The sequence below is a fragment of the Tamandua tetradactyla genome, chromosome 11 (genome assembly GCF_023851605.1).
Source record: "Tamandua tetradactyla isolate mTamTet1 chromosome 11, mTamTet1.pri, whole genome shotgun sequence".
Lineage (NCBI taxonomy): Eukaryota > Metazoa > Chordata > Mammalia > Pilosa > Myrmecophagidae > Tamandua > Tamandua tetradactyla.
The window spans coordinates 52767722-52795252 of record NC_135337.1 but is presented as its reverse complement, the minus strand read 5'-3'; the positions used below and the strand labels follow the sequence as shown (position 1 = coordinate 52795252).

Here is a 27531-nt window from a genome sequence, read left to right as displayed (position 1 = left end):
GAACCTAATGTTACTGATGCTGGGAGGAAACAAACCATCTAGCTTCTGAAATGGCGAGCCAATGAATTCCTATAGTTTAAGCCAAGCTATTGTGTGGCGTTTGTCAAAGTAGTCTGGCAAACTAAGACAAATGGCTAGATATTTTCTTCAGATTTCTTTACAAACAAAGGCCTGGAGTGGGGAACTGGAAGACATAATCCAATCAGTCTTGTGTCATTCATCTCAAGCCTGAAAGAAACTCCTAAAAAAGGATGGAGGATAATTGCACTTGGCAGATAGACACACTAATATGTTTATAACTACTAGACAAAAAATGAAACAAAACTGAAATGTCTTATGATTTTTATTTTAAAAAGTAAAACAAATATGATTTTCAGAGGGAAAGTAACAACTAGTAGACAATATATAAATTAATATTAATTTCATGTATCACAATATCATGGAAACTTTGTGTATCGATGAAGTTGAAACTCTAGAATAAGTTGAATGTTACTTTAGAACTCATATTTACTGATCATGTTGTGCAAGCACCATGTAATTATAACTCTTAGGCATGCAGAATAATGAAAGATAGAATTCAACCAAAAGATACATACATATTTGGGTATTCACAATTTATAAGTGAAAATGATAATTTAAAGAATATGTCCTAAAAATAAATTTCATTATTTGCAAATGTTTCCATTTGTCTCCCTTCACATTTAACCACAGTGTCAAACTAAGAATTGAATGATAACCTAACTTATTCTTTTTTTTTTTTTGCATGGGCAGGCACAAGGAATCAAATCTGGGTCTCTGGCATGGCAGGTGAGAACTCACTCTGCCTGCAGAGCAACCACTGCCCATCCTAATTCATTCCATTTTGTTTCAAATATGCTGACCAATAACTTTAAGAGTCAATGAAATGCCTGTACTTTTTCTGTAAAAACCTTTTTGTAAACATGATCTAAATCCTTACTTCATTCCTAATTTTGTGTGTGAAAACAAGTGTTTGCTTTAACTCTAGGTGCTTGTCGGATATTACAAATGTTTAGACATGCATGGCGTTGTTCAGTTTTCTTTTACCTCCATTAAGATTCCTTTTTTTTTACTTTAATAAAACACTGAATTTATTTCACATGGATATTTTTTGTCTCCCCACCATTTCCATTATGACCTCCATACATACTTAAAACCAAACGATGGGTGGAGTTCCATCTTTAAAAGCTAAACATGGGTGGACAATGGTGACTCAGTGAAAGAATTCTCGCCTGCTATGCCAGAGACCGGATTCGATTACCAGGGCCAGTCCATGCAAAAAAAAAAAAAAAGACTTAACAGGCATTTTGGACAACATGTTCTTGGCAAAGGAACCTGTACAACATTTATCAGACATGGTAGGGAAAGTTCTCACTCAGCGTTATAAAAAGGACAGCCTGAAATCAGCTGTTACAGAACTGAAATAAAATGGGAAATTTGAACAAACTATTTAAACTATCTTCTTAAGGAGAGTTCCTCCATTGCCTGAGATTTTGAGTTGCTTTCTGTTCAGTCATCTGGAAAACAATTCGTCATACAATTGATGAATTTAGCTTCCATTTTGGGAAGAGAACCACCTTTTTTCTATACTTGCTTGCATCTTTGCTTTAATCTCTTCTACAGAACTAGGTCCTTTTTTGTTTCAGGAGTTTTTTCTTGTTTTCTGAAGGATTCTTGACCTTCCAATCTTGGTATTGATGGCCTTGAGTCTTTTCCATTCTGGTTTGACCTCTTTGCATTTTTGGCTGGAGTATCTTGCATAGATTTCTTCATGGAGTTTTCTTCTATTTCCTCCTCATCATTTTCATCATCATCTTCATCTTCATCATCATCACCTTAATCACCAGCAAGTTTTACTTTTTTCAATGGAAACTTGCTACCACTTACACGGGCAGATTGCTTTCTAGATATACTTAAGAATTTCACATCATCCTCCGTTTCATCTTCTGACTCTGCATCTTACTCCACTAAAATGCGCAGGTTCTGTACCACACTTCAGCCATAAGACCACAGGTGGTGTTATTTCAAAGCCCCTAAGGGAAAACATTGGCTGAATGGACATTTTCAAAGTTGCTAGTGTTACTTTAATTGGAATGCCTTCATAGTTCATTGCTTCTGCTTCAACAATGCACAATTCATCCTTCGCACCAGTCCCTAACCTGACTGTTCTTAAGGATAACTGGTGCTCATCTTCATCATTATCCACATGAAAGCAATACTCTTTGTCTGCCTTCAATTCACAACCAAAAAGAGAGTTCTGGGGACTTAGACTTCATGTCCATGTCCATTGTATGTTCCATGGAGTGGTGGCACACACTTAGGTGGAAGAGAAGGTGGACAGAGATAGACAACCACTGTTCCAGAGAACAGTTGTCCAGGACAGAAGCACACCATGGAAAAGGTTAAGTTTCCTCTTGATCAAAAAATACTTCTGACAGTTCAGTAATAACTCAGTAGATATATAGATTTGTGCCATTAAGTCTGCTTGTAAATTTCAAAAATTCTTAATTTGGAGTTGGGGTATGATGAAAATATGAAACCCAAAGCATTTTTATTAAATGTCATTAGAAGAGTTGCCAAGGAGAACAACTACATTTATTGCTTACTATCATTAGCATGCAGGTCTTAGTTTTTGCTTAGAAATAAATGTGGACTCAAGAAGCTTGATACCGCTGATGAGATTAATTTTGCTAATATATGATTATATTATGTAGGAGGTATACAATTTTTTTCACTCTATGATATAGTTTTAGGCTTTGTATTATTTAAATATTAATGTTAGGAAAATAAATAGAACATCTTTGTAATGAAAAATAGACAAATCTGTTCTTTAAAATGTCTAAATAAATTGTCTGATTGTGCTAAGTCCATTTCCTAAATGTTAGTACAATTGAAAACTTAAATGTTATATCATTTTTTGTAATCATGATCTCCATATTTTCATACTGTGTCCTCAACATTATAGTAAGCCTTGGGAGGCATTGTGGCGCTAGAGTGACTATGATTTGGTGTCAGGAAGGCATAGATTCAGAATTTACACCAATTACTTATTTGCTGCTTGTCGTTTGGCAAATTCCTTTAAATCTTTAAATCTTGATTTCTTCATCTAAATTTTTATTATTTGTTCACTTCTGTGCCTCTTATCCTAGATTGTAATCTTTTAAGGATAATGGAAAACATTTCATTTTTTTATCTGAAAATGGATTAATTTGATCTTTGACAGAAAGTTGGCCAATATGCTCACTGAATAGAAATTAAATACATTGACAGTATTGGAAAGAGAATGAGTGAAAGAAATACAGTAAGCCATGTTATTTTTGTATGAAAAATGCCATTAAAATTATATAATAATTGGAGTGGTACAGTGGTGGCTCAGTGGCAGAATTCTTGCTTGCTATGCCAGAGACCCGGGTTCGATTCCTGGAGCCTGCCCATGTCAAAAAAAAAAAAAATACACACACATACACACATAATAATAACAGTAGATTATCTTCAAAATTAAACTTGATTTTTAGATCTCCCTAAGAATTAACTTTTATGTATCTAGGTTTTAGTATAGTACTTAAAAAAACTGTATACTTCTTGGTGTTTTTACCATTCTTATCAGTTTATTAGGTAATCATAAGAATTATTTGTCAAATAGCTCAGCTTTCACTTTCAAATTTTTCATTTATTACAAAAGCTTTGAAAAGCAGTTCCCTAAAGGTAAAATTTCTTCAACCAATGCATATACATTGAATTCTTACACTATTTTATGCGACATGTGGCATGTGATTACAATAGTTGTCAAACATATGTCTTCTTGTGCTCATTGTTATGGTAATGTTTTGACACATTTTAATATACTGCACTTTATACTGGAAATTTTGGAGAAATCATCTTATTTGAATTTATATGTACAACTTTTATAAGTATTTTTTTGATGACTCTTCACAAACATACAATCCATACATGATGTACAAACAGTGGCTCACAATATCATCACATAGTGTATGTTCATCACCATGAGCATTTTTAGAACATTTGCATCACTCCAGAAAAGGAAATAAAAATGAAAATAAGAAAAAAAAACTCATACATACCAAACCCCTTATCTCTCCCTCTCATTGACCACTAGTATTTCCATCTTCCCAATTTATTTTACCCTCTATCCCTCCTGTTATTATTTATTCTTTATCCCTATTATTTTACTCACCTGTCCTTACCCTGGATTAAAGGAGAAACAGACACAGAAGTTTTCATAATCCCACATTGTAAAAGTTAACTTTGTATACAGTTGTCTTCAAGAATCAAGGCTACTGAAACACAGCTCAATGGTTTTAGGTACTTCCCTCTAGCCACTCCAATATACCATAAACTAAAAAGGGATATCTATATAATGTATAAGAATAACCTCCAGGATAACCTCTTGGCTCTGAGATCTCTTGGCCACTGAAACCTTACTTTTTCTTATTCTTCTCTTGCCCCTTTTGGTCAAGAAGGTGTTCTCAATCCCTTATGCTGATCAGGCTCATCCCACGAATTCTGTCCCATGTTGCCAGGGAGATTTACAACCTTGGGAGTTATGTCCCATGTAGAGGGGAAGGCAATGAGTTCACCTGCTGAGTTAGCTTAGAGATAGAGGCCACTTTTGAGCAACAAAAGAGGTTCTCTGTGGGTGACCTTCAGGCTGATTTTAAGTAGGCTTAGCCTGTCCTTTGCAGGAATAAGTTTCATAGGGGTGAACCCCAAGATCTAGGGCTCAGCCTATTGATTTAGTTGTCCCCACTGCTTGTGAGACTATCAGAAATTCTCCAAATGGGGAAGTCCCCAAAGGGGATCTTACATATGCTTCTTTATTCACTGCCCAAATTACTCTGGGCTATATCAGACATCACACTAATAGAGAAACCAACAATATCTCACACCCTCTTCAGGATTTCATGTACTTATGGTGTTCAACTAAATTGACCATACAAGTTATATAAGGAAACGCATTACCCAAAATATCAATTTTGCACCAAATTAATATCTCTCCCTTTGGTCTCACACAGAAGTTGAAGTTTTAAAATATGGACAACATCATCCTTTACCCTGTATTCTGATCTACCCCAGTCTTATTCAGATTGGCTTCATTCATAAAGTCTGGTTCCTTGTTCAACTTTTTAAAGAGTTCCTATATGGGGTACTGCTGACTTTCTTAACTTCAGAGTTCAAACTCTGAGTCTCAGGTGTCATAAATATTCAAAGTTTCTGGGAATGACCAGATTATAAACAATCAGCTGTCTCAGTATCTCAGAATTTAGAAATGACAGTTATAGCTCCTGAATAAACATGAATGCTGTAAGAGCTTACAATCTAGGACCCTTTATAATAGGCCTCAAACTGATAACCCATGTTCTCAATTTCCGTTCACTGAGTTTTTATATTAGAATTAGTCCATATGATTGAGGCATGATAATATTTGTTTTTTTTTGTTACTGACATTTAGTTCAACATACTGTCCTTAAGGTGCATACCTAATTGCGTGCCTCACAACTTCATTCCTTCTTGCAGCCATTCAGTAGTCCATTGTATGTATACACCATAGTTACTCTTTCCATTCCTCAGTCATTGTACTCTAAGGCCACCTCCATCCAGTGTGGATCACAAATATTTCCACCATAAACATAAGGGTGCAAATGTCTATTCAAGTCCCCATACTCAGTTCCTCCAGGTAAATACCAAGTAACAATTTTCAGGATCATATGGCAACCCTACCCCTAGCTTCCTGTGGAGCTGCCACGCTGCCCTCCAATGGGATGCACCTCTCAGTTTCCCAACCTTCAGCAAATAGGTTCATCTATTTCTCCACATTATTGTTAGTACTTGTTTATCTCTGTTCATTTTTAAACGGTTGTAAAGGGGAATTTAATAAGTCACAAATTTACAGTTCTAAGCTTATGGAAATATCAAAACTAAGTCATCCAGGTAATAATTTAATTCAAGAAAGTTCAATGGGTCAGGAATGCCTCTGTCAACTGGGAAGGCACACTGGTGCCTTGCTCCTGGGCTCCATTGCCCTCAGCCTGTGTTCCTGTGGAGATTCCTTACTTTGCTTTTCCAGGGCTGGCTTATATATATACACATATATATATATGTATGTACATTTATATATATACATATATATGTGTGTATATATATATATATACATATATATGTATATACGTATATATAGTGAAATTCCTCAGGAATTTGAAGATTTATGAATGCTAAATGGTGGGAATAGTAACTTATAAAAGTTTACAGTGAGAGTATCCTGCATATCTGGTGTTTAGTGTGATCAAAATGAGTAATTAATAATGTTTCCTGTGGACTATGACAATAACACACACACACACATACATACAAAAGATGGTAGGAGCTATCTTGATAGATCCCTTACCCATGGAAATTGTCTGAGGGAGTAAGAGAAACTCATCTCCCAAATCAGGAATTGAGGAGAATCATAAAAGGGCAAAACCCTGGCCTTTGTCAAAGAATGGATTCTATATGAAGTGCCTATATACTATGGAAGGAAGTGTCTGAAGAACTCACAGAAATTCACCGAAGAGAGCAAACATTTGGTTCTTCCACTACAGAGGGCATTTGGCAAAGAGAAAAATAGAAGGACCACTAACTGTGGTATGAAGATTTATTCTTATTGCCTCCTTTCCCCTAATCCCTCCTCCTCCTGCAACCATTAGTCGCACCGCATCAAGGAGTACGAAGTATAATGTGATAAAGGGAAGTGAACATACAGAATGCATTCCTATGATTTCCGATCCATACCCTGACTGAATTTAGTCTGAGAGGTGTGGTGTGGGGGAGCAAAAGGAGCTACTCTGAATAGAATGAGAATCTGAAAATTTTTAAATAAAATTTATTGAGTTATGATAAACATATAATCAAATGCATATATTTAAAGTGAACAATTTGATGACTACATATTCAAGGAATTATCATCAAATACATGATAAACCCTCTGACTTCCATGCATAAGCAATTACTGATTTGCTTTCTGTAACAACTGTTTTGTATTTTTCAAGAATTTTATATAAATTGGATTGTGCGATATGCATTCTTTTCCTCTGGCTTGTTCACTCAGCACAAAAAATGTTTGAAATATATTAGTTTAATAGGATTAATTTCATTAATTTCTTTATTGCTAAATAGCATTTCTTTCTTTGGTTATATAGCAATTTGTTCATCTATACACTTATTGATTGATATTTGGGTTGCATTTTACTATTACATATGAAGCTGCTATGAAGTTTTATGGTTTTGGTGTGGATATGTACATTTATTTTTCTTGGACAAATACCTATGAATGAGATGGCTGGTTCATCTTATATGTATGTTTTTCTTTTTAAGAAATTGAAAAACTATTTTCCAAAGTAGCTGCATCCCTTAACATTCCCAGAAGCAATGCCTGACAGTTTTCCTTACTTCACCATTTGGACCGGCATTCTGTGATGTCAATCTTTTTCATTTTAACTATACAAATTCCATTGTGACCTAAATTTGTACTTCCCTTATGAATAATGATAATATTTATATATGTTTATTGATATTCTTTATCTTCTTTTGTGAAATATATTTTCCTTTTTTTTACTCATTTTGATCATGTTGTTTGGACTCATTATTGAACTTTAAGAATTCTTTATATTTTCTGGATAAAAATGATAGCAAATATTTCCCAGCCTGTGACTTGCTTTCTCACTTCTCTAATGATGTCTTTCAAATAACAAAGCTGTTTCATAGTGTTTTAATTTGCTAAAGCTATTGGAATGCAATATACCAGAAATGGATTGGCTTTTATAAAGGGGATTTATTAAGTTACAAATTTACAGTTCTAAGGCCATAAAAATGTCCAAACTAAGGCATTAATAATATGATATCTGGATTTCCACTGACATTTTGAACACCTCTGTCAGCCGAGTAGTGATGTGGCTGATATCTGCTGGTCCCTTGCTCCTGGGCTCCACTGCTTTCAGCCTCTGTTTTCAATGGGGGTTCCTCTGAGCTGCTTCTGTCTGTGTCCAAGCATCTCTGTCAGCTGTGTCTATTTTGGCCCTGAGGCAACTCTGAATTTCATCTCTTATCTTCCTCAGGCCCTCTCCAGGTTCTGGCTCTTTGGTACTGTGGGTCCTTGCTCAGCATCTCATGAAAAGGTACACGGCAATCTCTGCTGGGCTCTGGTTTTTAATGGCTCTCCAAGCCTGTGGTGTGTCAGCAGTCCAAGCATTTCCAAATATCTGTGTCGATGTCCTCTCTTTTAAGGTCTCCAGTAAACTAATCAAGACCCACCTTGAATGGGTGGAGTCACATTTCCATCTAATCAAAAGATCACACCCACAATTGGGTGTCACATCTCCATAGAAACAATGTAATAAAAATGTCCCAACCTAAAATATTCAATCACGATCAGAAGAACAAAGCTTTTCTGGGGCACATAACAATTTCAAACTAGCCCACATACTGATGAAGTCCATTTGATAAGTTATTGCTTTTATTTTATGATTTAAATTTTTGTGCTCTAAGAAAGCTTTGCCCAAGGTCACAAAGCTTTCCCCTCATGTTTTACTTTTCTAAAAATTTTATTGTTTTCAATTTTATATTTATTTATATTATCTATTTTGAACTTTTTTTTTTACAACATTTTCACCAAAATGGATATCCAGTTGACCTTGGACAAGTTGTTGAAAATACTTTCCTTTTAAATTGAATACTTTCATCATTTATTTTTACGGATCACTTGACTATATACATATATAGTGGGGGCATTTATGGATTCTATTCTGCTCCATTTACCTATAGATGTATTTTCTCAACAACTCAAAACCCCTGATTACTATAGATTTATTTAAGCCTTAAAATATGGTGGAGTGAATCTTTCAACTTTGTTCTTAAAAATGCTTAAGTAATTCTAGTACCTTTGCATTTCCATATAAATTTTTGAAAAAAAAATAGCTGGGTTTCATAAAATGCCACCTGGGATCATGAGATTGCATTGAATTTATAGATTGAGTTTGGTAGAACCCACATATTAAAAGAAATTGAATCTTCCAACTCATGAACATGTTATGTCTCTTTAGTTACATCTTTAATTTCTCTTAGAAAAGATTCATAATTTTTTTGTGTACAGTTCTTAAGCATCTTTTGCTAGATTAATTCTTAATCTTCCTCTTTTTTCTCAGTCTTTTCCAAAGTATATTTTGACTTTGTTCAGCATCCATTTGCTTTCAGATTCTTTTTTATCCAGATGTGCTTACTATTTTCTTCCTTATACAGAATTTTATTTTAATTGGTTGTTCACTTCCATCATTATCTACCTCTTCTAAAATGTAAAGAGAATCATTAATCTCTTAACTTGTGCTTTTTTTCAGACCTTTTACTTTTATTCTGTTTCATTTTTAAGCTAAAACACATTATTATTATTTTGTACTTTTAGTGTCCACTTAAATATGTCTGGATAATTTATATTCTCTTTGCTCACCATTTTTATTTGGATGCTTTTCATTTCAATGCAGTTAAATTTTCTTTCTATTAGAGGCATTTTGTGATAAAAACTATCTTTATATTTTCCTCAAAATATATTTTACTATGTATAGAGTTCTGTTATGACTGCTTGAATATTGAATATAGTTATATAATTACCGTGCTGATAAAATATTGTTTCGTTGTCTCCTTATTTTCAATATTGGTATTTAGTATTCAGAGGTCTGCTCCCGTTCCAATTCCTTTCAAGGTAATTAGGGAGCTGCTATTGCTGTTGTTCTTTCTTCTCCTTCTCTCCACCTTCTCCTTCTTTTGGGCGTATTTAACATAGTCAACCTGTCCTGGATATGCTATGATTTTATTTTTGTTTTGTCTGTCTTATGTGTTCACTTCCTTATTCTGCTATTCTGCTTGTGTGTGGTTTTGTTTTTATTTGCTTTTTTTTTTTTTTTTTTTTTTTTTGCTGTTCTGAATATGTGAACTATATCTTATTTATTTTGGAAACTTCCAAGCTAATACACATCAAATATAGACATTCCAAAATTCAAGTTTCTTCTTCCTCTAGAAATAAGACTAATAATCACTTGGATACCTTAGTGTCCCAGGGCTGCTGTAACAAAGCACCACCAACTGTGTGGGTTAAAAAAAATTATTGTTTCAGAGTACTAGAGGCTAGAATTCCAAAATCAGGTTGCCAGCAAGATCTTGCTCCCTTTGACATCCGTGGGGAAGATTCTGTTCCGTGCCTCTCTCCTCACTTCTGCAGGTGTGGTACAGACAATCCTTGGTATTCTCTGTCTCATTCAGGATGTCACATGAAGTTCTACCCCCACTGAACTCCTGTATGACTTCATTTCACTTTGCCTAATTTCTTCTATAATGATAGCATTTCCAAATAAGTTCACATTCTGAAGTACTGGGGATTAAGATTTCAGCATATCCTTTGGGGAGAGGCAATTCAGTTCATGACAGTCCACCCTCTGATTTCCCAAAATCCATGACCTTCCCACAGCAAGAAAACATCCACCCCATCCCAACATCCTTCAAAACATTCCTTCAACATCCAGCATTCATTTTCTTACATTCAAAATCCCATCTAAATTAGTTATGAGTGTTGTTCCTCCTGGGGCAAAATTCTTCTCCACCTGGACCTGTGAAAACTATTAAACAAGTTATCTGGTGATTACAATGCTGAGACAGGCATAGAATATACATTTCTATTTTAAAATGGAGACATTGCAAGGGAGAAAAAGGGTCACGGATATCAAGCAAGTCCAAAACATAGCAGAGAAAATTTAATTATATTTCAAGGCCTGAGAGTCATCTTCTGAGGCTTGAGGCTCTGTCCTCTGGGCCTGTTGAGTTGGTGGCTTATCCTCTTCAAACACTGGAGTGACAACACTGCCTTCTCCAAACTCTGGGGTGGTGGCCATGACCCCTTGGGCTGATTAGATTTCAATATATCTTTTGGGAGGACACAACTTAGTCCATGTCATTAAATGTTCTCAAATTTTCTTTATTGACCATAAACTTCCACTAATTTAATATTCCCCAATCTGTGTCTCTATTGTTCTAAATAGAACTACTTTTTAGTGTTCTGGTCACATTTTTAGCTAAGTTTAACCTGCTGTTTAATTCACCCAGCAGAGTCTTTCAAATGAAATAGATTTAAGAGATAAAAATGATATAGACATCTATTTAAATGATATAGATGAAAAAATCCTCAACAAAATACTAGTAAATTGAAGCCAATAGCATATTAAAAGGATTATTCTCAATGACCAAGTGTCATTTATCTCAGGAATGCACAGGTGTGTCAGCATAAGAAAATCAAGCACTGTGATACACTACATTTTCAAACGAAGGGGGAAAACCACAGGATCATCTTGAAAGTTGCAGAAAAAGTATTTGAAAAAATTCAACATCCACTCATGATTAACCAAGCACCAGTAAACTATGAATAGAAAGGAATTCTCAACATGATGAAGGCAGTAACATCATACTTAGTGGTAAAATACTGAAAGCTTTCTCCCTAAGACTGGGAACAAAACAAGAATTCTTGTTTTCACCACTGTTGTTCAACACTATATTGGAAGTTCTAACCAAGAGACTAAGGAAGGAAAAACAGGTAAAAGTTATTCAAATTAGAAGAAAAATTTTCTCTATTCACATATATAATATGGTCCTCTATATAGAAAATCCTCAAGAGTAATATATAAAAAAAGCTGAATAATTTATTTATTAAAATAAATTCTGCAAAGTTTCAGGGTATGAGATCAAAATATGAAAACCAGTTTGTTGAGAATCCATAAATAAACACATACATTTATGGTTAATTGATTTTCAACATGAGTGCTAAGGCTATTCAAAGGAGAAAGAATCATATTTTCAACAAATGGTGCTAGGACAAGTGTTTGCCCATTTGCAAAAGAGTGAAATTGGAACCTTAACTTACATCATATGCAAAAATTTAACTCAAAATAGATCAAAGGCCCAAATATAATAAGAACTAGAATTTTGTGACCTTGGATTTGGCAATGGTTTCTTAAATATGACACCAAAAGCACATATATCAAAAGAAAAATTGAATAAATTTCTTCTCACTTTTGTGTGTAAAAGCACACTTTCAAGAAAGTGAAAAGACAACCTATAGAATGGGAGAACATACTGCCAAATCATATACTTGGTAAGGGTCTAGAATCCTGAATATATAAAAGCATTTAAATTTAACAACAGCAAAAAAAACCAGACAATGCAATTTTTTAAATGAACAGAGAACTTGAATAGAATCTTTTCCAAAAAAGATACACAAAATAGGTAACAGGTAATGAAAGCAGGTAATGAAAAGATGCTGAACATTAGGGAACTGTATTAACCATTAGGGAAATGCAATTCAAAACCACAATGAGATACAGCTTCACATACATGAGGATGGCTATAATTAAAACAAAACAAAAACAAAAAATAGTGAATGAAAATGTTGGTACAGATGTTGAGAAATTGGAGCCTATGTACAATGTTGGGGAGAATGTAGAACAGTGCAGCACTGTTAAAAGCAGTTTGAAGGTTCCTCAATAAGATAAACAGAAGTATTATGTTTTATTATGTAATATAGTGTACATACAAAAGAAAGAAAGCAAAAAGCAATAGTTTTCAAAGCACTCTTCAACAAGCAGGTACAGTGCAGAGTTTGTCATGGACCATCATACCATCATCTCAGATTTTTCCTTTTAGCTGCTCCAGAATATTGGAGCTCCAGAACTTTGGAGGCTAGAAGGAATATATATATATTTATATAAATATATATATTTATCACTTTTTTCTTTTTTGTGAAAAATGACATGTATTCTAAAAGCAATTCAAAGCACAGCACAACAGTTAGTTTATAGCAGATTTCAAAGTTTGGATGGGTTACAATTCCACAATTTCAAGTTTTTACTTCTAGCTGCTCTAAGATCCTGGAGACTAAAGGAAATATCAATACAATGACTCAGCAATCATACTAATTTGTTAAATCCTACCTTCTCTGCATAACTCCATCATCAGCTTTTGTTCTCTCTGCCCCCACTCTTTAAGGGTATTTGGGCTATGGCCATTCTAAATTTTTCATATTAGAAGGGGCTGTCAATATTATGAGGTAGGGAGATGGAACTAGCTGATGTTCTAGAGAGGCTGGGCCCTCTAGGTTTCAGGATTTGTCTGGCCCAGGGACCCATCTGGAAATTGTAGGTTACTGGAAAGTTCCCCCAGTGCATGGAACCTTTGTAGAATCTTATATATTGCCCTAGGTTTTCTTTAGGATTGGCTGGAAAGATTTTGGTGGGGATTTGGAAAGTTATGATAGGTAGGAGTGTCCAATTGAAGCTTGCATAAGAGTGACCTCCAGGTAGCCTCTCCACTCTATTTGAACTCTCCCACCAACTAATACTTTATTAGTTACACTTCTTTTCCCTCTTTTGGTCAAAATGGAATTGTTGATCCCATGGTGCCAGGGTCGTACACGTCTCTGGCAGTCATCTCCCATGTCACCAGGGAGACTTTCACCCCTGGATGTAATATCCCACATAGGGGGGAGGGCAAAGATTTCACTTGCAGTGTTGGACTTAAAGAGACTGAGACCACAGTTGAGCAACAAAAGAGGTCCTCCAGAAGTAACTCTTAGGCATGCCTATAGGTAGTCTAAACTTCTCTGCTTCATATATATGCTTCACAAGATCAAGCCTCAAGAAAAGGGGCTTGGTCTATTGGTTTGGGTGTCCCTAATGTCAGACACAGAATTGGGGAATTCCCTGATGGTAAAGTTTAATAGTTTCATATTTTTTCTCCTATCCCTCAAGGGCCTTTGCCAATACTTTTTGATTATCTTCTTAATATATTCTAGGGTATATCCAGGCATTACATTAAGCTATACAGGATTAAAGGCCCTCATTCTTATTCTGGGCTCCCTGAGAGTCAGTTGTTCAAAGAGCTATCCAGACAGATTGAGTTAGATTATGTGCTTCAGGAAATTTAGGTTCTGGACAAAATAAACCTTTCTTCCTTTGGTCTCAAAGAGTAGGTTCAGTTCTAAAATATAGACAATGCCTTCCTTACCCCTGTGTTCTGAATTACTTTAACCTCAAATTGATTGGCTTCATTTTTATCTCTGAATACCAGCTTATCAACATATAAAACAGCCTCTCAAAATCCAGAAATAATAATTACCCCTTTGGAGTAAATGTGTCTGCTATAAGAGCTTATAGTCTAGATCCTTGTAGAAGCATAATTCTAAAGGAGTCCATACAATAATTGTTCTTTCATTTCTGGCTTATTTTGCCACACTGAATGTCCCACAGATTCATGTACATTATTGCATGCCTCACAACTTTGTTCCTGTTTTTTTGTAGCAGCACAATATTCAATCATATGCACACATCATCGTTCCCCAATCTACTTCTCAGTCACTGCATCCTTCAGCTCCTGCATTCATTAGGCATCATGTTTAATGCCCAAAGTCCACAGACCATCAACACTCTCAATTTTAGATAATTTCATTGTTCCCAAGAGAAAGATAACAAAAACACATCCTCACCAAATAGGAAATCTAAACCTCCCCTTAACTCTTGTCGCTCCCTCTATTATTTACCCCTGCTGTCAACAAGCCCACTTTTAAGTTCACCTGAAAGAATTGAAAATCGGTGTTCAAACAAAAACTTGTAAAGCAGTGTTTGTAGTAGCACTATTCACAATAGCTAAAGGGGAAACAACCTAGTGCCCATCAACTGATGAATGACTAAACAAAACTTGGAATATTATTCAGTCATAATGAACCTTAAATATATGTTAAGTGAAAGAAGCCAGACATAAAAGACCATATATTTTTTATTCCACTTATATGAAATGTCCTGAGTGGGTAAATCCATAGAGACAGAATGCAGATTAGTGGTTGCCAAGGGCTAGGGTGATGGGCAAATTAGGAATGAATTATTAACGAATTACAGGTTACCCTGTGGGCGATGAAAATGTTCTAGAAGTGGATAGTGGTGATGACTGCACAGCATTGTGGATGCACTAAATGTCTCTAATCATACATTTATGTTGCATATATTCTAATCCACAAAAAATGAAAATAAAAATCAGCAAAACAAAACAAAAAGCAACAAAAACAATAACAAAATTAAAACAAGCTCTTGATATATCTTATAACATGGATGCATTTTTAAAAAGATTGTGTTTATTGGAAAAAAGTCAAACACCGTAAAGAACACATATGGTATGAAGTTCACTTATACGAAGTTAAGAGAAGTTAATAAAAGAGAAGGTAATAGAAGAAAAACATTGTGATTATTTATGTGACAGCTAGGTATTGATTGGGAAAGGCAAGGTATAACCTTTTAAGGATGTGAAATATTCTGTATCTTGAATTGGTGATTGAGATCACAGGTTTATATTATTTTAAAAATTCATGGAGCTTTGTACTTAATACTTGTGTGCATGATTACATGTAAATCATATCTCAATTAGAAAAAAGAAAGAGAAGGACTCACAAAACACTGTTTTGTGTGATTACAGTTAAGTATGTTTTAAAAAATATAATATAGATAATTCAGCACAGCCAAGCTGTATTTGGAGATCTCACAAAATTTCAGGCACACCTTCCAGGCCTGCCTAATGCAGGGGGACAAAGTCAGCTGGGACAGTTGAGGTTGATGTAAATGTGGACTGTTTCTCTCAGGCATGCTGTCTGCTCCATTTCTCACCAATATTGTCATATTAAACTACTTTGATGAGCAGGTATAATCTGCTTGCTATAGCCCAGACAAGTTCACATTTCACATTCATCTAAATTCAATCATTCCTGAGAGCTGGGAAAAAGCAGGACATCAGGGTCATACTTCTAGCATTTCTGGGAGAGTTGAGAGTCAGAACAGCTGCTACACATTTAGTCAGACTCTGGTGTCTTGTACTTGTGGGGAGAAAGAGAGAGAGAGAGAGTTCTTGTTTTAACTGGGAGTCATGTTTCTTCAAGATTTATCTGTTGGAACTCTTGAGGTCTTGGGTTGAAGATAATTCCATCCAAAGAGAATTTGATTTTGCTTCTCCTGGGTTCTTTAGAGTACTTTAAAGATGGGATACTTTAAAACTAAATTCTAAGACTGAAAATTACAGACTGTTCAGATGAAGTGAATATATTCTGCAAATACATTTGAGGACCTTTCAAGTATTTATTGATAACCCGCCTTCTTAATAATTGATTAGAAAAAAACATTCTCCTCCATAGACTATTTTTTACCCTAGGTATTTTAAGGATTAACATTATTATTATCTTTAGGTTCATGAAAGTGTGAAATAGATTTTTTTTTCATAGTGTATGCATTCAGCAATGGAGAACTGTGCTCTCAGAAGCTTAAAATGCACTAGTGTAAACAATGAGAATCATTTTGTTTGTATTTAAGGCATATCAAATTGACAGGCATTACAATGGACATTTATACTGCCCAGAATATATCTGATTCACACTCACACACGTGCAGGCATCAGTGTGGTAAAGACTCAGAGTAACCTCCATAAATGTTATAGTAATGCATTAAGTTAATGCTTCTAGAAGATAATTTGGTTTTATGTATTGCCTTTAAAAGGTGCACACTTTGATTAAAATTTCACTCTTGGGAATTTGTCCTAAGGAAATAAATAAGGTTTTGCAGAATAGATAGAAAAATACTCATTGCAGCATTATGTATACTTGTAAAAGAGAAAAGAAAGTTGGAAGTAGATTAATATAAAATTAAAGGTGTTACAGACACACATTGTTTAGTAATGTGATATAATGCCATATATTTTATTGAAAACAATATTTGCACACCAGTAGTTTTTAAGCACATCAAAAGTATTAACTGACAATCTCCATAACAATGTTTTTAGAAAATTACAGCATTGTTTCATTTCACAGATAAAGAAACTGAAGAACAGAATGTTTAAGAAATGTGCCTTCTCTCACACAGCTGTGAAATGGTAAAGCCAGATTGAAACCCAGGTAATCTATCTATAGAGCCACACAATTAACCAAGAATTTATGCTTTTTCCATTATAATATTACATTTTACTATTAGCGGCTTGAAAGCTATTTTAGAATAACTAACATTTAAAAATATTCAGTTTGTATTACGATATAAAGAGACACCAATTTCATATGCAGTATGCTTGCAATGTAAATATGTGCTTGTGTCACTGAGAAATAGAAACTGGAAGGATGTACACACATATTAACAGTTATTGTCTTTGGATGATGGAATTATGGGAGATTTTTCAGTTTGTTTTTTGTTTTGCTTCTGATTTTCTTCAGCGAGGATGAATAGCAATATTCCTTTTAATGGATATTCCTATATAAATAAAAGCAGACAGTGAATTATAATGTGCATTTGAATAAAAAAATACAATAAAAGAAGTCACAGTAAAACCTCTATTAATTAACTGAAAATCAGTAAATGGCAGGCTGTTTCAGTTTATTTGCTTGCTTGGCTTGGTACTTCTGCAAAGCTTTTAAAAAGATAACAACATCCAGAAATTTCTCGGACTGGATTGTATATTAATAGGCTTACAACATTCAACTCAGTCTGTTATACATGCATCTATATTATTTGTACATTTATCAGATGGATCCCGTGTTTTAATTTCAAGCAATGACTACTAATAATATTTCAATAAAATTGCAAGCTCAGCCAAAGTGTAGGCTCTGGGTAAAGCATAAAATAGAGAAATTTAGAAGTACATTTCTCTTCTCAATATGAGGTGACTAATGAATATTTGCTCCAGCTCGTGCTTCTTAGGTTCAGGTTGAGTTATTTGCATCTTCTGGTAGCTGTCGATGTATTGCCTTACATGCTGCCATAGAAGTTAGTCTTTCTTTTGATGGCCTACTGCTACAGCTATCACCATAGTTATAACTGAATGTTTTTATGCCTTGAAATTTGAAGAAGGTCTCTTCATGTGTGCACCATCTTGTTTCACTTACTAACATTGCAGTTCAGGTGCTGCGACCCTGGGTTTTAGACAGCAGGCGTAATGCTACATGCTGTGGTTTTATCTCTATCTTGGGCTAACTCTGACAGTGGAATTGGTAGCTCCTGACTCTAGGCTCCTGCATTACATAGAGCCACAATTTGTATGTAAATAGAGTACTGAGGAAATGCAACATTCATTCTTATTAAATATATATTTGGCACTGATGATTGCAGGATGCTTTATAAAACAGAGAAGTAGATTAATAATAAAAGCAATGCACCATAGTGAATGAGTAAGCACAAGAAAAGGATCCTTATCTCTACCTGCATCTCCACCATTAACTAAATTTGACTATGAACAAGTAAATTAATATTTCTATGTCTCAAGTTCTTTATGTATAAAATAAAGGTAAGTGACTCTTGCCCATGTAAAGAGAGGTAACTAGACTACATTACTTCTTTAACTTCCTTGCACAGTCTAATGGCCTTTTAGAAAGTGTTTATATACTGGCATGAGATGCAGAGAGCTGCCAGGGAGCCATTTGAAAATTTAGTGCCTCTACTGAAACCTCAAAGAAGTAATCTCTGAGCACAAGTTTTGGAAAATACATGCAAGGAAGGAAGATATTAAGAAGTTCATCCATGCTATGCTCTTCACCTTCTCTCTACTGGCAGATATCACACAATGTCAAAAAGTATAAGAATTTTTGGAGTTTGCTTAAAACACAGAAAAAACGTAAGTGCAAAGAGATTAAAGTTTATCCCCAAACAGTGGTCCTTCTGCTTGCTCTTTAACTAAGTGCAATGTCAGTATGGAAAGATCATGAAATTGAGATGTGACACACAAAGATTTGAATTTGAACACCTCTGTATACTAACCTTCTGTCTCCTTCAGCAAGTTATAAAGGTCCCCAGAATGCATCGCAGACTCTGAGACTGTACTACCATATTTCAAAGGCCTGGAAGTGCATTATGCAGGCCTCTGTTAGCATCGTGGTAAGAGTGCAATTCTCAGGTGATACACCATAACAAATTGTCATGTCACCTCGGAAAGTAAAAAGTTGCCAGTAATTTCATCTCTAAAATAAAAACTCATGGTGTACAACTCAGCATTTTGGAATCAACCAAGTGTAATCATCAAAAACAGAAATCATCCACATATATATACTTTTCTTTCCATCCAACTCACTGAATCAATTTTATGTTCAGTGATTGCCTTAGTAACAAGATGAGCCATATATGCATAACTTGCATATTTTAGGCAGGGTCCCATACTCAGATTTTACTTGGGAGAAGGATACTCCTATGACCCCATAGGACTAATACTCCAACCCAAACTGCTAATCATTTTCTTCTTCACCTCACAAGGCAGCCATCCTCTGGGGAAAGGAGGCCAGAGAAGGATAGAATCCACATGCGTGGAACTGCAAGCCCTGCTTTTGATAAGCCTCACTTGGAATCCAAGTTATTAAAGTGAAATAAGGAAATCTATAAATGTGAAATCAAAAGGTAGAAATTTTAGCCATGAAGAATATGGAAAAAGAAGTATAAAGTCCAGATCAGATGAACTGAAGACATGATGTCTATACTTTTCCCAGTGGCCTCTTCATTTGTTACTTCAGAACATCACAGTGGAAACATTTGTCAGGGATCTGATAAACAACTTTAGAAACCTTTTCAGAAATTTTTCTTAATATGACCAATGTCAAAAGTTAGGAATAGTATAGTAAATTTTTTTCTTTCCCTGGACTCCATTGTATAGCTGGAAGACTCTGCATTATGATGCTACCATGATTTCACTTCCATCCTAAAGGCAGGTTCTGAGATTGGCAAACATCACCCAAAGGACAAGATGTCAGAATTCTTCAGTATTCTATAGTAGAAAACTGGATTGATTCTCCTGGTTTCTGAAGTAAAATTTGATTTGTTAAATATTTCAGAAATTTAGTGAAGTATGTAATACTATTTGCATCATGATGACATTTGCTTATCATCTACTACTTCTGTTTTCTGATCAATTAATCTTTTATAGGCATACACACATACCTACCTATATATTGCTGTAAATGTACAATTTTTTATCCAAAAATCAATTTATATTTACTTCATAAAAAGGATTAACATGCTAACATTGTGTAAAAGGAACACTTTTTGTGACTCATCAGATAAATCAGAACCATGATATGATGTCAAATATAAAATTAAATACTAAAGCACATGCTCTTAAATATCTTGTCATAGAATAAATCTATAATGGTACTCATTTACACCATACTCATTGTTTCAGTTTGTGAATTTGTTGAAATGCAATATACCAGAAATGGGTTGGGTTTTCATTGAGAATGTATTAGATTACAAATTTACAGTTCTGAGCCTATGAAAATGTCCAAATTAAGGCATCAAGAGGAAGATATTTTCTCTGAGGAAATGTTACAGACATCCTTGGTTTCTCTGTCACTAGGGAAGTCACATGGCAGCATCAGCTGGTCCTTCTCCTCTTGTTTAGGTTTCAATGACTTTCTCAGCTCCTGTGGATCCTTGCTTGTTTCTCCAGGGGCATTTCTCTCTAACCTCCCTCTCTCCCTCTCACTTTTATCCTCATAAAGGACTCCAGGGAAAAGGGTTAAGACCCATCTTCAATTGGGTGTGTCACATCTCTATGGAAATAACCTAAACAAAAGGTCCTGCCCACAACAGGTTTGCACACACAAGAGTGATAAAAGAACCGTTTTTTCTGAGGTACATAACAGCTCCAAACCATCACACTCATTTGGTCATTTGTGTTAGTTTCTCCATGCTCTCAAATCAATTAGAAAAAATTGTCCTCTGTAAAACTATTTCTCATATTATAAATGTCATTAAAATATGTGAAAATTGGTTGTTTATAAACTTTATTTAAAAAGGATGAAAAATCGGCAGGCAATGGTGGCTCAGTGGCAGAGTTCTCATCCGCTATGCTGGAGACCCGTGTTCATTTCCTGGTGCCTGCCCATGCAAAAAAAAAAAAAAAAAAAAAAATGCTATAGGAAATGCAAATAAATATTACCAGTTTTGTATCTAGTATCTAGATACCAATCATATGAGTAATAATTTTCTTTCTACTTGATTTTGTTTATTTGCTGGTCTTTTCATTATAAGTGTAATTAATATTTATTTAACACTTACTAAATACACATATATTCTGGTATGCATGTTTGCTGATTTAATCATGACAAAATTCTATAAAGTAGAGGTTATCATTATCCTCATTTTAGGGATGAAAAATTTGAGATTCAGGAATGTCAAGTAATTTACTCAATGCCATACAGCTTGTAAGTGGCAGAGCCAAAAACTGGGTCACACTAATGTAGAGAAGAATATAATCAAGTTTATTATTTATATATACATATACATATATTCACATATGTATATACATATATATATACCCAGACATATCTATCTAATATATATATATATAGAGAGAGAGAGAGACAGAGAACAAGAGTTCAAGAGGGAGAGAGAGAGATTGGCGTCTAGGGCTACTCAGTCTGGGAAATTTGGTTAACTAGATCTTGAAACACCACCACATAAAACAGTGCTGAATATGCTGTAAAAAACATAATTTGAAATGCAGGGTTCAGCTTCCAAGAAAGTTAAAGAAATATCGAAGAATGAAAAATAAAGAGAGTCAGAAAATGACTCTAAGCATTCATGTGGTGCTCTGAAAGTAAATGCCTTTCTTAGTGAAAAGATGCCTGGGTCATTAGCAGCCATGAGATAATAACAATGTTATTTGGGTCCCAAAGGTGAGCCACATCACATGGATGCTCCATGAACCCCCCAGAGGATTGAAAAGCAAAAGTGTAGACTAGGAAAATCCATACTCTCGAAAAGAGAGAGTGCAATGGCGATGAGACTTGTCTTCTCTGCTTGGCCTCTGAGTGGGAAGAATTTTGTGTATGTGTGTGAAAAATTCCAAGTTAATAAATTTGCTTAAATTGTTTTGTAGTTGGCAGCTACCAGGGCACTTGGCAGAATCAAACACAAAGCATTTTGGGAGGAGCATGCCATCAACACAAGCCACCCCAGCTCACCAAAAACAGAGTTTCGTAGACCATTAGCTTATAAATGAAAATTGCACACATGCACACACACATAGAGAGAGAAACCATCAAGGAGAGAGGGAACAAAAACAAATAGTAGAATGAGATCATAAAGATTTCAGATGTTGGAATTAATGAAAAAGGGATATAAAATAATTATAGCTCAAATATTTAAAGAACGAAGAATATAAAATGTGACCATGGATCAAAACACTAACAAAAATAGACTTTCCCTGGGGCAGGAGAGGTCAAACTGATGTCACATGGCCCACAGCCCTCTCTCATCCCATGACTGGTCTTTCTAGCATAGCCAGCTCCCTCCTTAGGCATCTCCTCCTATAAGCTAGGAGCTATTGTCAGAGGGACTCACTATGAATACCAAAGACACCCTGGGAAAATTCCCATGTCTGGATGTTACCCCTCAGAAGAGGCCAGACTTCTTTTTGGAGGCCAAATTCCTCACTATTCAAGTGCAGATCAAGTGATTTATACACTGAGAAGTTTAATAGCTCTAGGAAGGATTTGCAATTACTGTATAACAAAAGATTAAGAAAAGTTTATCATCACAGATAAAGATAGCATATGGGCATTGTTTATAGTCTCCTCTGATTAATTGAAATTCTCTGCCTATATAACTGCTGTTAGAATGTGAGACAACAGCTGAGAGTATGAGAAAGGTTTTTGGGTAGCTCAGAAATGTCTTACCATCGTTAAGGAAAAGAGGATTTTAGAGTAAACTCCTTGCATTTGCTTTCCTGATCTAGAAATTTAGCTCAAAATGAAATTGATAGCTGAGATTTAAAAAAAAAAAAGTTCTATTTATTGAATTCTTCCTATGTGCCAAGCACTTGTCACTCAACCCACAGCAAATCTGAGAGGTGGGTATTTTTGTTCTCCCTTTTTATAGAGGCTGAAACTGCAGCAATGTGAGAGTAAATAATTTGCCCAACATTACTTTCTGAGATGCCAGAAGGAGACATTTCAGGGATTTAAGTGATTTTGCTCCTGGTGCTTTATTCCTAGCCACCATCCAAAAGTGTCTATAGTTGTCCAGTGGTTCAGAAACTACAGAAAGATGGAGGTAGAGCAATTTTCACTGGACATTGGTTAGTGTTATCTGTGTAGTCAGGCTGGTCCAGCTGGATTGCACAGATTTGGCTCCAGGATATCAGCTGGAGAGGCTTAGATCTTCAAATTAAGATCCTTATAGGAGAGGATTAAAGATTGAGGTATCATGATCCTTAGAGTATTACAGAAACACTGAATGTGGCGGAAAGGAAATAGTAGAGTATTAAGAGACTGCTCCATAGTGTTAAATTCTGAATGGAATGCACAGACTCTGGAAACCAAGGTGCAGGGTAAGTTTATCGAGCTAAGTGGCAAACATGAAAGCAGAACTAAAAGAAAGTTACTGCTTAAAGCAAAGTGGCAGGGAAACCATTCTTTGTTCTAAGCAAATATATAAACAGCCTGCCTCAGTTGCTTTTCATTTCTTCTTTGTAGTTTCCTGAGTAAAATGGGAGTTTAAGTACTAGTAAAGGTACTTACCATTCCAACTTCACAACTGTAATTCAGAAACCTATAGAACCTTGACCGTAATTCTGAGCCAACATTTACCCAGATAGAAGCTCAATTTTGTTCACTGTTTACGGCAAGACATGAATATCGTTTGAATGTTTTGTTCTATCTAAAGTTTCCAGACAAGTAGAACTTGGAACGGGAAAGATAGAGGGTGGGAGTGGAAGGAAACCATATACAAGGTAAACTTAAAAGCGGAAGAAATCATAAAGCATAATTTAATGTCTGACTTTTAAGTATATCTACGCTAGATTTCTCTTTAGGTACCAGCAAATGAAAACAGTCACAGGCTTTGTTTTCCAAATACCTCCCTAAGGTCTGATCATCACTGCAGCAATGATAGGTTTGCAAAGTCATAGAAACCATAATGGTATGGCCATTTCTAAAATTACAGTATTCTCCAGCTCTAATTCTGCAGTCCATTTTTTATATTAGATATCCAATTATAAGAACTCTTCTTGATCTAGTTGCTGGTAACATAATTGGATATTTGAAGAATCATGAGAAAGATTACATCCCCAAATTCTTTTCAAGCTTTGGCAGTTCATAACTTAACACATTTTATAAGTCCATTTGGCTACCTCAGTGTTTTCAAAATTGGACTTGGAATTGTTTGACCCAATTATCTTCAATAGCCCCAGTATTTCTAACTGACCCTCTATTATTGTCTCAAAATGAAGTCCACTCCCTCAACTTTATTCTACATAATGTGAGTCATCATAATTGTTCTAGTTTGCTAGCTACCAGAATGCCACACACCAGAGATGAATTGGCTTGTAATGAAAGGGGATTTATTTCATTTAAAACATACAGTTCTTCAGAGGAAAGACAGCCAATTTTCAACTGAGGTTCTTTCTTACGTGCAAAGGCTGATCTCTGCTGGCCTTCTCTCCAGGCCTCTGGGTTCCAACAACTTTCCCTGGGGTGATTCTTTTCTCCATCTCCAAAGACCTGGGCTGAACTGCCGATGCTGAGATGAGGTATCCTGAGCTGCTTAGGCTGTGCTATGTTGTGCTCTTTCATGTAAGCACCAGCCAATTAAATCAGACAGCATTCATTGCAGCAGGCACGCCTCCTAGATGACTGCAGATGTAATAAGCAACAGATGAGGTCCACGTACCATTGGCTCATGTCCACAACAACAGAACTAGGCACTTTCACCTGACCAAGTTGACAGCTGAGCCTAACTACCACAATAATGTAGTTTCTTTTTTCAAAAGCTACAATTCTGGAGTAGTGGGTTTCTGCCAGTCAATTCCAAAGGCCCTCTACCATTTATGTTTGTTATGAGATAAGCGGGCTTCATGCAACAGAAATAAATTTTGCTTTGATTTGAACTTCAAGAGCTTCTGGGTTGGTGAAAATTAGGTCTCACCAAGACATAGGTTATATTTTTGCTAATTTCATAAATCTGATTATGATAACTAAGGGTTTCCAGAATTTCACTTAAGCCACCTAAAATTTTATGTTATCCAACACTTAAAGAGTGTTGAATTAACTATAGACAGCAATCCCTAAATCTAACTTTGACTTATGTTGGTTTGTTACAGTTTTATCTATAATTTTAGCCTACTTAATTTTTAAACTGTATTTTTTAAATTGATACACATGGCAGAATACCATTCTTAGGAGATTGTCACAGGTTGGGATAAGCAATTTATTTGTTAGTTTTTAAATTTGGAAATAAAATTATATTCATTAGCAATTTGTATATAGAGATCATTACTATGTTTTGGTTAACAGCTCTTATCCTTTATACATATATTATAATGATAAAAATGATCTTATTTAATGTAATTTAATGAACCACTAAATATATTTAAGTTTCATTAGAACATTTGAATGTTCTGAAAAACATAAATGTGAAATATATACAGCTGAAAATGGTTCCACACAGTTCAGAAGGCATAGCATGCACCATATTGCAGCTCAACTGCAAGTTTTACTCCCAGAAAAATCAAGACATGCACTCTGCTTCTTCCTTTTGAGCTCTGCAGGGCACAACAATTTTACCCCAAAATTCCTTTAGGGAACAAACTCTGTCCTTATTCTTTATGCTGTAGGCTGAAGTTGAATGCCCTAGCTGGGGAAGGCTTCTCTATTGAATTATTTCCCCTAAATTTATTTCACTTGGGTCAGAGAACCAGAGTAGTAAGTATATGTATAAATTAAATTTTTATGAGTTCCCTTAAAAAACAATCTGAGATGTACCACTGTTGCATGGATCTCTTAATGCATCTCCCTAGAAGAGCATCATCAGATTATATGTGAAAGATTTGCCTTGTTGGCTATAACCCATCAGGGACAGGCATGTTCTCAATTTGAGCCCAGAGGTTTTTCCAATGAAAAGAAACATGACTGTTTGCTGTTCTTTTAGAAGAAGGGGGAATGGGGTTATTTCAAAAGAAGGATATTACTGTCGTCAATTTAGAAAGCTCACAATGCATGTGCCAAAAAAAACCCATAAAATGCCATATGCCTTCACCCCTAAAATTATGATAATAAACATGCTAATAATGTGTCTATTCCACATGATTCAAATGCCTCAATTTCTCTATATGCAATAAATGAGTGGACAAATTTATCTCATCTCTTGGCCAGGGGCACTGTGAGGAATTAATTTCAGAATTATTCTTCCTACTCAGATGAAAGCTGCTAGGACTATAGTAATAAAAATTATGTTTTAAGACAGTATCTATATTCCAGACAGGCTGTTTTTTGGAAATTTGTACTCTTTGAATTTGAAAATGATTATTTATGTCAAAACTTTGTTCTAGTTGCCTTTGATAAGCATCATAAATACAATGAATTACTTGTGTTTCCTTTTTAAAACTGACTTTGACTCTTTTAAGACAAGTTTTTTAGTCACAATAGACTTGTTTCTACTTGCAGGGCATAGAGTAATCTCGACTGCAGCTTCCTGCAGGGGTTAGGATGTCCTGCCGAGCTTCACATGACCAACGTTATAACAGTACTACTTACAACCCACTGATTGCTTACTTCATATTCTCAACTCAAGATTGTTCATCTCTTCTCCCTCAGATGCTAGTTGTTATTTAGCTCCTGTGACATTTTTTAATCTTATAAAGAAGGTCATTTTCGATTTTCAGGTTAAGATGGTAGCTAGCTAGTTTTTCTTCTGCAGCCTTCCACTGAAAACAAAGAAAGGGAAATAAAGTGGCAGCAACAATGGAGATTAGGAAAATCGGTTAAATATCTATTAGCCCCTAAGAGGATTTCTAGAACAACAGGACAAAGCAGGAAATTAATAGACTACAGCCTATCCCCAATATATTTCCACATAATCCAAAAGCTTCCATTTCACTGTATGCAAGAAATGAGGGGGCAAATTTAGCTCCTGTCTTGGCCAGGGCCCTGTAAGGAATTATTTTCAGAAGTATTTTTCTTTCTCAGATGAAAGTTGCTAGAAGCATTTGCTGGCCTGCAGGAGGGCAGCCACACCTCTTTCTACATTGGATTTGCTCTGTGAGGCAGGCAGGCGATAAGAATGACTTCATTTCCCTATTTCCCCCATTGGTATTTCTTTTAGCCTGCATCACTTATCATATAAATTTCTCAGCAGTGTTACCAGAAAGAGGAGTGGGAAAGCAGCAGAGCGCTACATCCTGGAATGTGGAATCAGTGACAGAAAATGGGTGGAACAGAGCCCTCTGGGGGTGCACTTTTATTGGATTGTTTCAAGCTGAAAAGAATTACAGACTGCTTCAAATTGTCTGGAAAAAGTGCCTTCTCACAATCGGAAGATCAAGCACGGTGAGCAGGCAATTTCTTCTCCATCCAGTAGGGCCATGCCAGATAAATGGCTGCTGGATATTGCAAATTTGGCTTTGGAATAAAGCAACAAACAAAACATT

General features: G+C 35.4%; 1 long non-coding RNA gene and 1 pseudogene across 4 annotated transcripts in view; one reads left to right on the top strand and one right to left on the bottom strand.

Annotated features, from left to right (window-relative positions):
• Window positions 1-27531, top strand: part of LOC143649520 (uncharacterized) — a 71214-nt gene that overhangs the window by 3231 nt on the left and 40452 nt on the right. The window contains exons 2-3 of one of the 4 annotated variants that reach the window (XR_013159084.1): window positions 16946-17029; window positions 27240-27480. This is a non-coding gene — a long non-coding RNA (uncharacterized LOC143649520). Of the gene's footprint in view, window positions 1-16945; window positions 17030-26548; window positions 26713-27236; window positions 27481-27531 lie in introns of those variants that run through there. The other 3 variants (XR_013159082.1, XR_013159083.1, XR_013159081.1) reach the window with 3 other exon arrangements.
• On the bottom strand, window positions 1482-2318 carry LOC143650951 (nucleophosmin pseudogene; annotated as a pseudogene).